The sequence below is a fragment of the Oryctolagus cuniculus genome, chromosome 7 (genome assembly GCF_051225735.1).
Source record: "Oryctolagus cuniculus isolate XC-2025 breed Fujian yellow rabbit chromosome 7, ASM5122573v1, whole genome shotgun sequence".
NCBI classification, from domain to species: Eukaryota; Metazoa; Chordata; class Mammalia; order Lagomorpha; family Leporidae; genus Oryctolagus; species Oryctolagus cuniculus.
The window spans coordinates 145,674,987-145,690,249 of NC_142873.1; positions in this window are offsets into that span (position 1 = coordinate 145,674,987).

The following is a 15,263-nucleotide window of genomic DNA, read 5'->3' on the forward strand; positions in this document are numbered from 1 at the left end:
CAAACTTCAGCAGTCTGTGTTCATAGAGTGTTCCCCTGAGAATGACAAGGAAAAATGACCCTATACTATACTCTGTGGTCTTCCACGGACTCAGAAACCCAATCTTATCCTAAGGAAAACATCAGTCAGACTCACACAGTAGGACATCTTACAGCAAATACTCGGTTCTCAGAAGCAACAGGGTCCATCCAAACCAAGGAAAATCTGAGAAACTGACACAGCTGAGGACCCTAAAGTGGTATGACAGCTAAACGTGACTAAGTATCGTGGATAGAATAGATGCTATAACATATATAGACGCTATCACAGACAGAAGGATATTAGAGGAAAACTAAGGATGGTGTGAACCTTTACCCTGTGTCTCAAGTCGGAGTACCTACGTTGGATACCTGCTCTGGCTCCTGTTTCTAGTTTCCTACTTATGTGGACCCTGGGAAGCAGCAGAGATGGTTCAGATAATTGGGTTCCTGCCACTCATGTGGGAGACCTGGATGCATTCCCAGCTCCTGGCTTCTGCCTGGCCCAGCCCCAGCCATCGTATCTGGGGAACGAATCCGCAGATGGGATCTCTTTTTGCTCTGCTTTTCTATCTTTCTGCCCAAAGCTCTGTCTCTCTCAGAAAAAGAATAGATCCTTAAAAATGTACATATTTCAAAAAGAAAACTAAGGAAAAAAACCTATGGGCTTGAGTTAATAAGAATGTATCCATATTATTTCATTAATTATGAGGTCACACTAATAATATAAGATGTTAGCAATGGGGAAACTGAGTGTGGGGTATTCAGGAACTCTGTACAACCTCAATTTTTCATAAGTCTAAAACTGTTCTTAAAAATCATCTTTTTTAAAAAAAGAAAAAGAGGATTAGTCTAGCATTTAAGACTTTTCTTATCCAATACAAGTAGCTTAACAATACTACTGAAACTAGCACAAGATGAAATAGAATACCTAAATGGCCCTAGATCTATTACAGACAGGATAATAGGTTATCTAGTCTGTAACATATATAGATATATGGTATATAGATATATATTACAGACTATATAATAGATTACAGATCTACTTAATGTCTTCTAAAAAGACATTAAAAGAAACTTCTTGGCCAAGATGGTTTCTCTGGTAAATTCTACCCAACATTTAAGGAATAACCAATCTTACACAAATCCTTTCAGAAAATTGATAGGAGAATGGAACATGCCCAACTCTTTGCCACCCCTACTGCGACCACCGTAAACCATGCATATTTCCTTGTTGTCCACACATGACCTGCTGCCTGTCTTTCATGACCCTGTTTCCTGGCTCGGAATTCCCTCCCCACTCCCCACTCCCCTGCCTGTACAAGTTCCTTGGATGGATAAAAGTGAGGACTCTTCAATTATCTGGAGCCAGGGCCCTACTTTTTTTTTCTTAAATATTTATTTATTTATTTGAAAAGGAGAGTTACACAAAGAATCTTCCATCTGCTGATTCACTTCCCATATGAGCACAACGGTCAGAGCTGGGATGGGCTGGGCTGAAGCCAGGAGCTTCTTCCGGGTCTCCCACATGGATACAGTGGTTCAGGCATGGGTGATCTTCCACTGGTTTCCTAGATATATTTGCAGGGAGCTAGATTGGAAGTGGAGCAGCCTGGACTTGAACCAGTACGCCACGGCGCCGGCCCTGGAATGCCTAGTTTTACAGTCAGGCCCCACTCCCAATTCCAGCTTCCTGCACTCTGAGATGCAGCAGATGACAGCTCAGGTAGTTTGGTCCCTGCCACCGGTGTGGGAGACCTTAACTGAATTCCCAGCATGCCCAGCTCCTGGCTTCAGCCTGGCTGCAATAGGAATCTGGGGGAGTGAGCCAGTAGTTGGGAGATCTCTGTTTATCTCTCTCTGTCTCTCCACCTTTCAGTAAATTAGTAAATACATAAATACAATGAGAAGCAGAAGACAGAGAGCCATGATATTTCATAAGGCTGATGATTTTTGAGCATCTCTATGCCAACTACCCTTGTAAGCACTTCATATGCCACTCAGCTTCCGCCACAGACCTGTGAGAAGGGCCCATGCTAAGCTCCCCATTGTCACTTTCCTGCTGATGAGAAGACTGACGCTCAGAGAGGCCCAGTGACTCGCCCAAGACTACACGATCCGGAAGCTATGGACTTGAGATATCATCTCACCACCTGATTCAACCCTTCTGTTCTTTCCACGGATGCCTAGTAGTTGCTTGGACCCTAACCTGCATAAAACAGTTGACTCTTCTCATCTCGTCCATCGGCCAACTGTGCCACCTCTACCTTCACTTGTCACCAACCCCACTGTTAACACCCTGACCCAAGCCACCATCATTTCTCTGAAATTATTCTTTATGCAGAAAATGTATAGAAAAGACAACCAGTCGTATTCCTTGTTAAAAAAAATTGGTTAGTAACTAACCAGTTTCATGAAAGTTATGTTAGAAGAGTAAAGGGTGAAATTAAGTTTACCTGATCAGTGCCAGTTTATGTTGTCCCTGGAGGAGTGAGGCAGGGTCCAACGGACACAGCTAAAGAGTTTTCAAAGAGGATGTTTAGAACAGGTGAATACTACAGTATTTCTACGTAGTTCTTCATTAAAATGCAAATTATCTTAATCTAATTCAAGTAGTAGATATAGAACCGTGTTTTTAGTTCTCTGTTATTTAGTTTTCTTTTAACTAGTAGGGTCACATGTTAATTTATTTAATTATAAATCGAATGAGCCACCATGATTTCTTGTCTGGCTTCTCACAATTGCTACTTCTTCATCATTATCATCATCTTCTTATTAATATTTATTTATTTATTTACTTGAAAGGAGAGTTACAGAGAGGCAGAAGCAGAGAGAGACAGAGCTAGCTTCCATTTGCTGGTTCACTCCCCAAATGGTCACAATGGCCGGAGCTGCACCTATCAGAAGCCAGGAGCCAGGAGCTTCTTCTGGGTCTGCCATGTGGGTGCAGGGGCCCAAGGACTTGGACCATCTTCCACTGCTTTCCCAGACCACAGCAGAGAGCTGGATCGGAAGTGGAGCAGCCGGGACTCGAACCGGTGCCCATATGGAATGCCTGTTCAGCAGGCAGTACCTTTACCTGCTACACCACAGCCCACAGCGCCGGCCCCTCACAATCGCTTCTTAACTGCTGTCCCTGCTCCTGCCCTTGTACCCCCATCTCCTACTTTCTACACAGGAGCTAGAATCATCCTTTCAAAATGTAAGTCAGGGGTGGGAGTTGCAGTGCAGTAATTAAACTCCACTGAGACTGCACCTCACACTGGAGTGCAGGTCCAGTGATTCGGCAGTTCCCATGCAGCTTCTTGCTAATGGCCCTGGGAGGCAGCAGATGATGGCCCAGCTACCTGGGTCCTTCCCACCTGTGTGGGAAACAGCTGGAGGGCGTGGCTCTTGGCTTCAGCATGGCCCAGATGTGGACGTTGTGGCCATTTGGGGGAGTGAGCCAGCAGATAGAAGATCTTTCTTTCTGTCTCTCCCTCTCTCTGTCACCTATGCCTTTCAAATAAACAAACAAATAAATAAATCTTGCATCCTGGGAGGCAGTAGTAATGGCTCAAGTACTGGGGCCCCTGACATCCATATGGGGGACTGAATGGAGTTCCAGGCTCCTGATGTCAGCCTGGCCCAGCCCTGGCTACTGTGAGTGTTTGGGGAGTATGAATCAATTATTCTTTCTTCTCTCTCTCTGTCCCTCCCTCCCTCCCTCCCTCCCTGCCTTTCCTCTCTCTTGCTATGCCTTTCAAGTAGATAAAAATAATTTCAGAAAGCATGTTTAAGAACATAAGGGGCAGGTGTGTGGCAGAGTGGTTAAGTCACTACTTGGGACTCCTGCATTCCCACACCAGAGTGTCTGGTTCGAGTCTCTGCTACTCCAGTTCCAATTCCAGCTTCCTGTTAATGCTCACCCAGGGAGGCAGGAGGTGATGGCTCAAGTATTTGCACTCTTGCCACTTAATGTGGGACACCTGGATGGAGTTCCAGGGCTCCTGGCTTCCGCCTGACCCTGTCTGGTTGTTGCAGGCATTTGGTGTGTGAACCAGCATATGAAAGCTATCTGTCCATTCATCTCTCTCTCAAATGAAATGAAAACAAGACAAAAGTCCTTTCTCTATAAAAACCCTCCAGGGACTTCTTATCTCAATCAATAAAAATCAAAGACTATGATAATTTACAGAATCCAGCCACCTCCCAACCCCCACTCCTCACCCCCGCCCCACTCCTGAGTCCCTGCCCTGTCCCTGGCGTTGTAGCCTTGGCTCCCTCTGGTCAGCAACCCTGCTTCCTCCAACAAGGGTGCTCCTCCTGCTTCTGCACTTCTGTATTGGCTGCACCTCTGCCTGGAATCTGCCCCCCTCATCTTTGGGGGGCTCCTGCTCTTCTTTTATGTCTCAGTCCAAATCATCTTACTAGTGGGTCCTTTCTGATCACCCTGTTTATTTGTTAGGATTTTAAAAAACATTTGCTTATTCATTTTTATTTATTTGAAAGGCAGAGCAAGAGAGAGAGAGAGAGAGAGAATGAGAATCTTCCATTCCATTTGCTGGTTCACTCCCCAAATGGCTACAACAGCCAGGGCTGAGTTAGGCCAAAGTCAGGAGCCAGGAGCTCCACCAGGGTCTCCTGCATGGGTGCCAAGGACTCAGTGCTTGATCCATCACCTGTTGCCACCCAGGCACATTTCAGGCAGCTGGGGTGGAAGCAGAGGCAGGACTTGATCCGGGGACTCTACAGACGTGGGATGCAGGTGTCCCAAGTGGTGGTTTACCCCCTTGAGCCACAATAGCCTCCCCTGATCACCCTTGAAAAACTAAAAAACTCTGCCCAGATTGTAAGCTCCATCTTTCTTAATGCTGCTTTAGAATTCTCCATAATTCTTAATACCATTTAATACACTGTGTTTCCTTATTTTTTTTTTTTTTTTTTGGTCCCATCCATTAGAATATAAGTTCCATGAGAACAGGAACTGAATTTTATTTTCTGTTCCTAGAACAGTGTTTCCAGCTCCTCTGATATTGTTCGGCACTTAGTGGGTGCTACGTGAGTACAGCCAGGTGGCTAAAGATCAGGCCCCGTTTATTCAGTGATCAAAGGGACAGAAAGGCCAAGTCATCCTTGAGGATGCGAAAGGAATTTACAAACTAAGAAGTGGTGTCAGTGATTTGGTGTTTGGTTTGTTAGCCTTCAGATCCGCTTCTGGGGGCTACGTGCAGTGGTGTAGCAGACGAAGCTGCCGCCTGAGGCGCTGGAATTCCATGTGGGCACCAGTTTGAGTCCCAGCTGCTCCTCTTCAGATCTGGCTCTCTGCTAATGCACCTTGGAAAGCAGTGGAGGATGGCCCAAGGCTTAGGCTCCTGCACCCATGTGGGAGACCTGGATGAAGCCTCTGGCCATTGCAGCCATTTGGGGAGTGAACTAAGGGACAGAAGATCTCTCTGTCTCTCCCTCTCACTCTATAACTCTGCCTTTCAAATAAATAAATAAATCTTAAAAAACAAAGAAACAAAAAACTTTCCCTTTAAAAAAAAATCCACTTGTGAAATTAAATGGATCCAGATGATTTGGGGTCATGTCGTGCTGACCCTTGGCAGGCCACCAACTACATAACTGGCTAGTGAGGGAGCTCAGTCTTTAAAATACATAGAATTTATTTATTTTCATTTTATTTGAAGAGAGGGAGAGAATCTGAGAGAGACCCTCTGCAAGCCAGGCCAAGTGTTTGCATCTGTCAGAGCTGAGCCAGGCTGCAGCCAGGAGCCTGGAACTCCACCCCGTCTCTCACCTGGATGGCGGGGATCCAAGTGCGTGAGCTATTGTTTGCTGCCTCCCAGGACGCACATTAGCAGGAAGCTGGATGGGAAGTGGAGTAGCAGGAACTTTTTTTTTTTTAAAAAAGATTTACTTATTTATTTGAAAGTCAGAGTTACACACAGAGAGAAGGAGAAACAGAGAGAGAGAGAGAGGCAGAGAGAGAGAGAGGTCTTCCATCCGCTGGTTCACTCTCCAATTGGCTGCAATGGCCGGAGCTTTGCCGATCCAAAGCTAGGAGCCAGGAGCTTCTTCCGGGTCTCCCATGTGGGTGCAGAGGCCCAAGCACTTGGGCCATCTTCTACTGCTTTCTCAGGCCATAGCAGAGAGCTGGATTGGAAGTGGAGCAGCCGGGACTTGAACTGGTGCCCATATGGGATGCCAGCACTGCAGGCGGCGGCTTTACCCGCTATGCAGCAATGCCGGCCTGAAGTAGCAGGAACTTGAACCAGGTACTTCGCTATGGCATCCCAGGTAGCAACTTAGCTGCTGTGCCAGCCCCTTGCCATCTTTTCTTTCTGAGAGTTACTGGAAAAACCAGTGAGGTCCCCTTGCTCTTTTCTGAGGCACCCTTGTGCGTCTTTGGCTTTTAGAGTTTTTATTCTGGCAATGGGAGAAAGAGTTGATGCTCTGTGGTTAGGATTCCAAACAGAGAAAGTCATTCAATTAAATCAAGCAGTATTGAATTCTTAATTGACACAAATGAGACAGACAGACAGCTGGAGGAGTGGGGGTGGGGTGGGGGACAGGGAGCAGGTGCCTTGCATTAAGGGAGAAAGAGAACAGAGTAGAAATTCAAAGTGACAGTGGAGAGGCTCACATGGGAGTCTGGATTTTACACCACCAGAAAGGTAAGCTTGGCCAGCACCCTCTTTACCTAGAGCAGGAAGGATCCAGCGACGGCTTCATCAGGGATGAGGCGACAGGTTCCCACTGCTTGAACCGTTTTGGCTGCCCTGATGGCCCACTCTGCCTTTCTCAGATATTGTCCCTTGTAAGAATCTCTCTTGGTAAAGTCCTCATTCTGGGTTGAAAACAATAATAATGATTTGTTTTCATTTTACTTATAAGGCCAGAGCTGTGGCATAGTAGGCTACGTGTCCACCTGCGGCTCTGGTATCCCATATGGGAGGCTGTTCGAGTCTCAGCCACTCCTCTTCTGATGCAGCTCTCTGCTATGGCCTGGGAAAGCAGTGGCAGATGGCCCAAGTGCTTGGGTCCCTGCACCTGCATGGGAGGCCAGAGGAAGCTCCTGGCTCCTGGCTCCTGGCTTTGGATCGGCTCAGCTCCGGCCGTTGCAGCCATTTGGGGAGTGAACCAGCAGATGGAAAACTTTTCTCTGTCTCTCCCTCTCTTTCTCTGTAACTCTGTCTCTCAAATAAATACATTTTAAAAAAATCTCTGAAGAAAAGGGGCAGAAATACAGATGACAGAGATCTCCCACCTACTGGTCCACTCCCCAAATGCCCACAACAGCTGGAGCTGGGCCAGGTCAAAGCCAAGAACCTGGAAGTCAACCTGGGTCTCCCATGTGAGCAGCAAGGTCCCAAGTACTCGAGCCAGCACCTGCTGCTTCCCAGAGTGTGTGCATTAGCAGGGAGCTGGAATGGGAAGCAGAGCCAGGACTTGAACCCAGGCCCTCTGACATGGGATGTAGGCTTCCCAGGCAGCATGTGTGTTAAACCCGGCCCCCCTCTCTGGGTTTTTTAAAACAAACTTTTCAGATAATACATGAAAAAAAAAAAACACCTTTCAAAATTCTATTTCTCCCACACAAGGCTTCTTACCATGTGCAAGGAAGGTGAAGGAAACACTGTTTCCAGATCTCAGGTGCCAGGCACAGAGCGCGATCCTGCCAGAGGAGGTAGGTCGATTGACAACCCTGGAATTCCCTCCTGACAACGTGGGGGGCATTTTCCCCCAGCCCCCTCTGGATCAGAGCTTTGCCTCCCCAGCTCAGACAATTCTTCTCTGTAGCCATGGGAATGGCTCCCATCATTAGCAGTGTCTCCTGCCTGGAACACAGACAAGTAAATGTTCAAACCTGGCAGCTGATCCTGGGACGGAGAGCTGATTAAATCTTTCCTGTTGAGAGGCACCTTTGTGCCTTGAATGTGACACCTACATCCCCCATCTCAGGTTTGTCTGAGCGAAGCACTTTCACCTATATCTTCATCACCAAAGACCCTAATGTCTGAAAGCCCCACTTAATCTTCAAGGAGCCCACTGATTTCCTAAGCCACGCAATTTAGGCAAAAGCCTGGGCTCTTCCCACTCTCCTAAACACCACCCTGCAGGAGGTCTGACGAAAGCACCTGCTGCACAGGTATCATCAGACGTCCGGGAAATAAAAGGAATTCCGGGCACCACTAAGCACACGTAAGTATGAACTGCAAAGGGAAGAAGAGTGAAGGAAGGGGCAAGAGGTTTCTTTAGAAGCTTTGGTAAGACCCGCTGGAGCCATCCGGCCACGAAGTGCGTGCTCTCGGTGGTACTGCGTTCCCGGAAGCTGAGTGTCTGCTCAGCTGCGTGTCCCTAGGATTATGTACCACCTTTCAAAAACACATCTGCGACAGCCAATATCCATTTTCCTCCTGACATCAAGGCAGCCTTTTAAGTTTATCCAGATTTATTTTGGTTAGTGCAATAAAAAAGCGAGGTTGGAGAATCATGTCTAACAAAAATAAAGCCATTGCACGCTTTGAGGTTCCCACTGAAAGACGCTGTTACAGCAGTGCGCTGTGCCACAGCTCCCGTCACCTCAACAGTCTGCATTCAGACAGGTTGGCTGGGAACAAAGCAAATCTGCTTCACACGCACGAGCCCTACGCCTCCACTCTCGGGACAAAAGTCTTCCTTCGCAATGTTTTCCACGTGGCCCTGGCTAAGGGCCATTGCTTCCCTCCGACCTCTTTCTCCTGGGAGACAAAGGCACCTTTGGGCTGCGGTGACACGGGAGAGTTCGAATCAGATTTGTTATCGACCTTGCAGCCTTCAATTTCAGTAAGAGGCTGAATCTGTCTATTGCAGCCACAGGAAGGCAGTCTTTGTAACCCCTGGAGCACTTGGCCAATTCTGCACCTGCAAATATACCATACAAGACATTTCAGGTTCCTAAGTACTTTGAAAACCGATACTTAAATAGTCTCAAGGGATCCTGTCACCCACCTCGAATAATAGCTGCTTTGGAATCTGTTATTGGCACCAGAAAAAGAGTCCTCTGAAGTCATTCTAAAGCCATTTTTATTGTGCATTTTCAAACAAAGAACCTCACCAAAAGAACTTTGGTTACAAAATCGGGGTAGAAAGTCAAACTCATCTCATCCAAGAGTCAATTACCCTGGCAATTTTGTGAAGGGATGGGAAATGAGCGTTAGAGGAGGGGATTGTGGGGCGGTGGGGAGGGGCTGGGACTGGCTTTTAAAATCCCCGGGTGAGAAGGGTGTTCCCACCGACTCTAAAGCCTAACGATTACAACCGAAGGGCCTCTGTGACTTTCTGGCTATAAACTTTTTATGATTATTAACCTGGGAAAATCTAGAATATGTGGACTTTTAACAATCGGCCTTCAACCTCCATTTGCTTCTTTGGGAGACCCTTGTTTTGGCACGGAGCGTTAATAGTCTAAGGCTCAGAATTTACCTTGGCTAACTTAGTGGTCTCTGCTGAAAAGCTCCCTTCTTACATATCTCACTTCCAACAAACAGGCAAATGCCCGATGTGCTGTTTATCTCACGAAGGAAATACATGTGGGAAAAGAAGCAATTTTCTTCTCATTGCAATTAAATTAAGTCATGACCACCTGTTGTGGGATGAGCCTGCCATCTGCTGGTCAAAAGAGAAACAACATCCGCGAAACAGGTTAGAACAGAAAAGCCCAGCTACCGGAAGCCATCCATCAGCTGATGAGGGCTTTGGTTCTGTTCAAATCCTTCCTTCCTTCCTTCCTTCCTTCCTTCCTTCCTTCCTTCCTTCCTTCCTTCCTTCCTTCCTTCCTTCCTTCCTTCCTTCCTTCCTTCCTTCCTTCCTTCCTTCCTTCCTTCCTTCCTTCCTTCCTTCCCTCCCTCCCTCCCTCCCTCCTTTTTTTTTTTTTTTAAAGATTTATTCATTTATGTGAAAGGCAGTTACAGACACACACACACACACACACACACACACAACACATTCTCCCACAACGACCAGAGCTGGCCATGCTGAATCCAGAAGCCTGGGGCTCTATCTTCCGCGCAGGTGCAGGGGCCCAAGGACTCGGGCCATCTTCAGCTTCTTTCCCAGCTGCATTAGCAGGGAGCTGGGTAAGAAGTGGAACAGCCGGGCCAGCGCTGTGGCGTTGCAGGTAAAGTCTCCGCCTGCAGTGCCTGCATCCCATATGGACACTGATTTGAGTCCCAGCTGCTCCACTTCCAATCCAGCTCTCTGCTGTGGCCTGGGATAGCAGTACAAGATGGCCCAAGTCCTTGGGCCCCTGCACCACACGGGAGACCCAGAAGAAGCTCCTGGCTCCTGGCTTCTGATCGGCACAGCTCTGGCCGTTGTGGCCATTTGGTGAGTGAACCAGTAGATGGAAGACCTCTCTCTCTCTCTCTCTTTCTGCCTCTGCTTCTGTGTAACTCTGCCTTTCAAATAAATTAGTAAATTGAAAAAAAAAAAAAAAGGAGTGGAGAGAAGGAAGGAATCGAACTGGCACTCATATGGGATGCCGGCATCAAAGGCAGCAGCTTAACCCACTGAGCTACAACTGCCAGAGGAGCAACCGGGACAGAACCCGGCGCACCGACCGGGACTAGAACCCAGGGTACCAGCGCCAAAGGCAGAGGATTAGCCTATTGAGCCGCAGCGCCGGCCGGACTCTAATTAATTTTTAAATTTCATTGTATTGAAGATTTATTTATTTGTTTGTTTATTCTAAAAGCAGAGGGACAGAGAGAGAGAGAGATTTCTTTTGTTGGTTCACTCCCCAAATGGCCACAATGGCCAGGGTCGGGCCAGGTGGAAGCCAGCAGCCAGGAGCTTCATCCTGGACTCCCACTTGGGTAGAAGAGGCCCAACTACTGGGGTCGTCTTCTGTGCCTTCCCAGATGCGTTAGCAGGAAGCTGGACTGGAAGTAGAGTAGCCAGCACTCAAACTGGCACTCTGATACAGGACTCAGGCTTCATAACCCATTGCGCCACAGCGCCAGCCCTTCCCACTAGTTCTTAGTGAGGACATGAGGGATTAAACAGTTCTTGCTACTTTTTGATCTTTTCTAAATTATCTTTAAAGAGCATATATTAAGTTTCATTACGGGAGAAAAACTTATTTCCTCTAAAAGATGTCTGGCTGCTACTTCCCTATTTTACTGAAAAAAAACAACAACAAGCGGGTGGGGCCCCCGTGGGACACCCAGAGCCCCTGTCAGACCGCCTGGTGTCAGTCCCAGCCCTGCGTCCTGTCCACTCCCTGATGATGCCCAGAAGCAGAGGGCATCTGGGGAGTGAACCAGCACAGGGAGGACCTGTGTCTGTGGCTCCGCCTTTCAAACAAAAAATGAAAATAAATTAAAACACTTAAAGGGCTGGTGTTGTGGCGAGGCAGGTTAAGCCTCCACCTGCAGTGCCGGCATCCCATAAGGGGTGCCGGTTTGACTCCTGGCTACACCACTTCCAATACAGCTCTCTGCTATGACCTGGGAAAGCAGTGGAAGATGGTCCAAGTGCTTGGCTCCCTGCACCTGCGTAAGAGACCTGGAAGAAGCTCCTGGCTCCTGGCTTTGCCTGGCCCAGCTCCAGCCATTGCAGCCATTTGGGGAGTGAACCAGTGGATAGAAGACCTCTCTAACCTCCTTTCTCTGTAACTCTGCCTTTCAAATAAATAAATCTTTAAAAACAAACAAAACAAAACAAAACAAAACAAAACAAAAACACTGCCTGCAGTCTGAGATCTTGACTGTCCGCTAGTCTGTCCGGCCTCTTTCTGATCTCCTACCCCAGGGCAGGCTTTGCTCAGTCTGGTGCCACCAGAGTAACCATTGTTTGCTGCCAGGTGGGCTGAGCCACCAGGTCGGAATCGTTAATGGCCCCCACCCTCTTGTGGAGCTGAAGTTCAAGATGCGGGTCCTGGCTCCCCAGGCCTCAGGGTTGAGTTGGAGTCCCCTGGCAAGTCAGCTGTTCCGCACCTCTGATTTCACACGTGCTGTTCCTCTGCCAGGAATGCCCTTTCTGGCCGCGTCTGCCTGACAAACTCCTGCCCCATCGGTTTTCTCTTTAATATTAATGAATTAATTACTGTTATATGCTGCAGAAGTAGAGAGACAGGCAGCTCTCATCTGCTGGTTCCACTCCCTACATGTGTGAAACAGCCAGGTCTGAGTCAGGCTGCAGCCGGGAGCAGGAACTCGGTCCAGGGATCCTGCATGAGCACCAGCGACCCATCACCCGCCGCCTCCAGGCTCTGTGCCGCAGGAAGCTGGAATCAGGAGTGGAGCTGAGGGGCCGGCAGTGGGTTAACACCCTGGCCTGAAGCCTGGGCATCCCAGATGGGTGCCGATTTGAGACCTGGCTGCTCCACTTCTGATCCAGCTCCTAACAGTTCGTGAACCTTGGGCCGAGTCGCGCACCCAGCACTGCACGCTGTAGACGCTCCGTCCATAGCTGCTGAAGAGACAAATGAAAGGGTTCATCCAACACTCCCACGAGGCCTCATGGCTCTTCCCGGTTGTGTGACGAAGGCAGGGCAGGCACCCCTGTTATGGTCTGAGAGACCAGGAGAGGGGAACTGGGAGCAAAGAGCTGGCAAGTAGTACACCAAGGGTCTGAGCGCGGCTCTCCTGGGAGGACAAGAGTCCCCCACCCAACCCCTGCCTCGCCCAGGCCTCCCCAGGCCTCTCCCCCACCTCTCTTGTCCCTTCCCTCCCCGTTGCTTGCTTTTGCTTCCAACAGCCAGTTCCCAAGCTCCTGAGCAGGACGGGCCTGAGCTGCTGGACCACTCCTAGTCTCCCAGCAGATGCCGGGGAGAGCCCGGTTTTCCTGCCTCGTCGTCCAGTGTCACTCCCGACCTCCTTCGGGGCTTAGCTACTGGCTCTGGGATTTTGCCTGAGATCCCACCGTTGCTTACTTGGCCTTGGCCCCCGCCCAGTCCTGCATCCCCCATGTCCTTTCTGGCATCTGCGTGGTGCGTTTCCTTGCGTCTCTTCCTGAGGAATCCTTGTCTCAGGTCTGAAGCTGACGCCCCACCCACCTGAGCTCGTCCTCAATTTCTGCTCCCTGTCAGGCCCTGCCCAATTTTTTTAATTTATTTTATTTTTTTTTTTATTTTTTACAAAACTGGCTTATTTGCACTTCATACAATGCCCTTGGAATAAAATCCATATACTTTAAGCTTTTCACACCCTGTTGGACTTGGCTCAGAGAGGCTGGTTATTTATTCCAGGTCACAAGGCAATGGTAAGAGGCAGAATTCTGAACCTGGTGTTTTTTCTTTCTTCTTCTTCTTATTAGACAGGCAGAGTTAGACAGTGAGAGAGAGAGAGAGAGAGAGAGAGAGAGAGAGAGAGAGAGAAAGGTCTTACTTCCATTGGTTCACCCCCCAAATGGCCGCTACGGCTGGCACGCTGTGCCAATCCGAAGCCAGGAGCCAGGTGCTTCCTCCTGGTCCCCCATGCAGGTGCAGGGCTCAAGCACTTGGGCCATCCTCCACTGCCCTCCAGGGCCATAGCAGAGAGCTGGACTGGAAGAGGAGCAACCGGGACTAGAACCCAGTGCCCATATGGGATGCCAGTGCCGCAGCTGGAGGATTAACCAAGTGGGCCAAGGCGCCGGCCCTGAACCTGGTCTTTTTTCACCCAATGGTGTGGCCTTTCCACTCTCTCTCAATACCTTAATTGCAAATCTAATTTTTTTCTCTTTATAAAGACTTCGAAATAGCAGATCAAGGTAAAATCATGTGGGAACTCTTGTTTTTGATGTCTATGTATTTGCAAGTTTTCACAACTTGGGTAAGTCATATTGAGTAGCCAAAAGCAGGTCAGAGCTAAAAAAGATCTTCATCAAAAGTGTCTCAGGGGCCGGCACTGTGGCACAGGAGGTTAATCTGTCTTCTGCAGCACCGGCATCCCATATGGGCGCCGGTTTGAGTCCTGGCTGCCCCACTTTCGATCCAGCTCTCTGCTATGGCCTGGGAAAGCAGTAGAAGATGGCCCAAGTGCTTGGGCCTCTGCACCCACGTGGGAGACCCGGAAGAAGCTCCTGGCTCCTGGCTTCAGATCGGCACAGCTCCAGCCATTGCCGCCATTTGGGGAGTGAACCAGCAGATGGAAGACCTCTCTCTCTCTCTCTCCCTCTCTCTCTCTCTGCCTAACTCGGACTTTCAAATAAATAAGTAAAAGAGAGAGAGTCTCAGGAGTCCCCCGATGAACTATAAATCTCCCTGGTAACTGCAGGACCTTTGGCAACTTCCCTTGCCTCTAACTCCAGTTTTCTACTTTTGAGTGGGGAAACAGATAGCAAGAACACCTCCATGGAGCAGGTCAATGAAACACACTTCGAATAGTGCCCCCCACAGAGTGTGCAGTTATAAAGGCTGGCTAGTGCTATTTTTACTACCGCTGTTGCTATCCACACGCGAGTTATGCCCCAAAGGCTCCAAGTCCTATTGTCTGAGTGCAAACCACAGCTCTCACGCATAGACTCAGGATGGTCACCCGCCGACACTGAGCTACTGGTGCACGCCCCAGCTGTGACATGCTGAGAAGGGGCTGCGTGCTGGGGTGAGAGCGCTGTTGTTTCCCCGTGGGCAGATCAGAAAAACGGAACTGTCCTCAGAAGCCCTGCCAGGACAAGTTCTTCTTTCCTCTGTGATGGCCCTGGAGTTACCGTTACCGGCTGTACACAAATCAGAGCCCTGGTAGCACCAAGTGTGTGAGGCTCCGCAGAGACCACTGGGGAAGCACCCTTAGTTCGCAGGCTCCCAGGCTAGAGTCCCAGTTCTCTACGTGTCAGAGGAGCTGCTAATGAGTAGCTTTGAACTTTCAAGCTGTGTGGTACAGCAGGGTAAACTACAGCTCCGGGTGCCTACGGCCCGTATTGAAGAGTCTGAGTCCAGATACAACACCTCTGAGCCCCTCCCTGCTAGTGCACCCGGGAAGCAGCTGACGGTGACCCCAGTACTCGAGTCCCTGCCACCCTCACAGGAGACCAGGATGGAGTTGCTGGTTCCTTGCTTCAACCTGGCCCTTTGGGGAATGAACCAACAGATGGAAGATCTCTCTCTCTCTCCTCTCTCTGTCTTCTTGTCTGTCACTCTGCCTTTGAAACAGATAAAATCTTTTTTAAAAAATTTCAAAATGTATATGTAGAATCATTTATGACAAAAAATGCTTATCACACATATGAACTTTTTTATAATATTTTATTTTACTTGAAAGAGTTACAAAGTGAGAAGGAGAGGCACAGAGAGAGAGA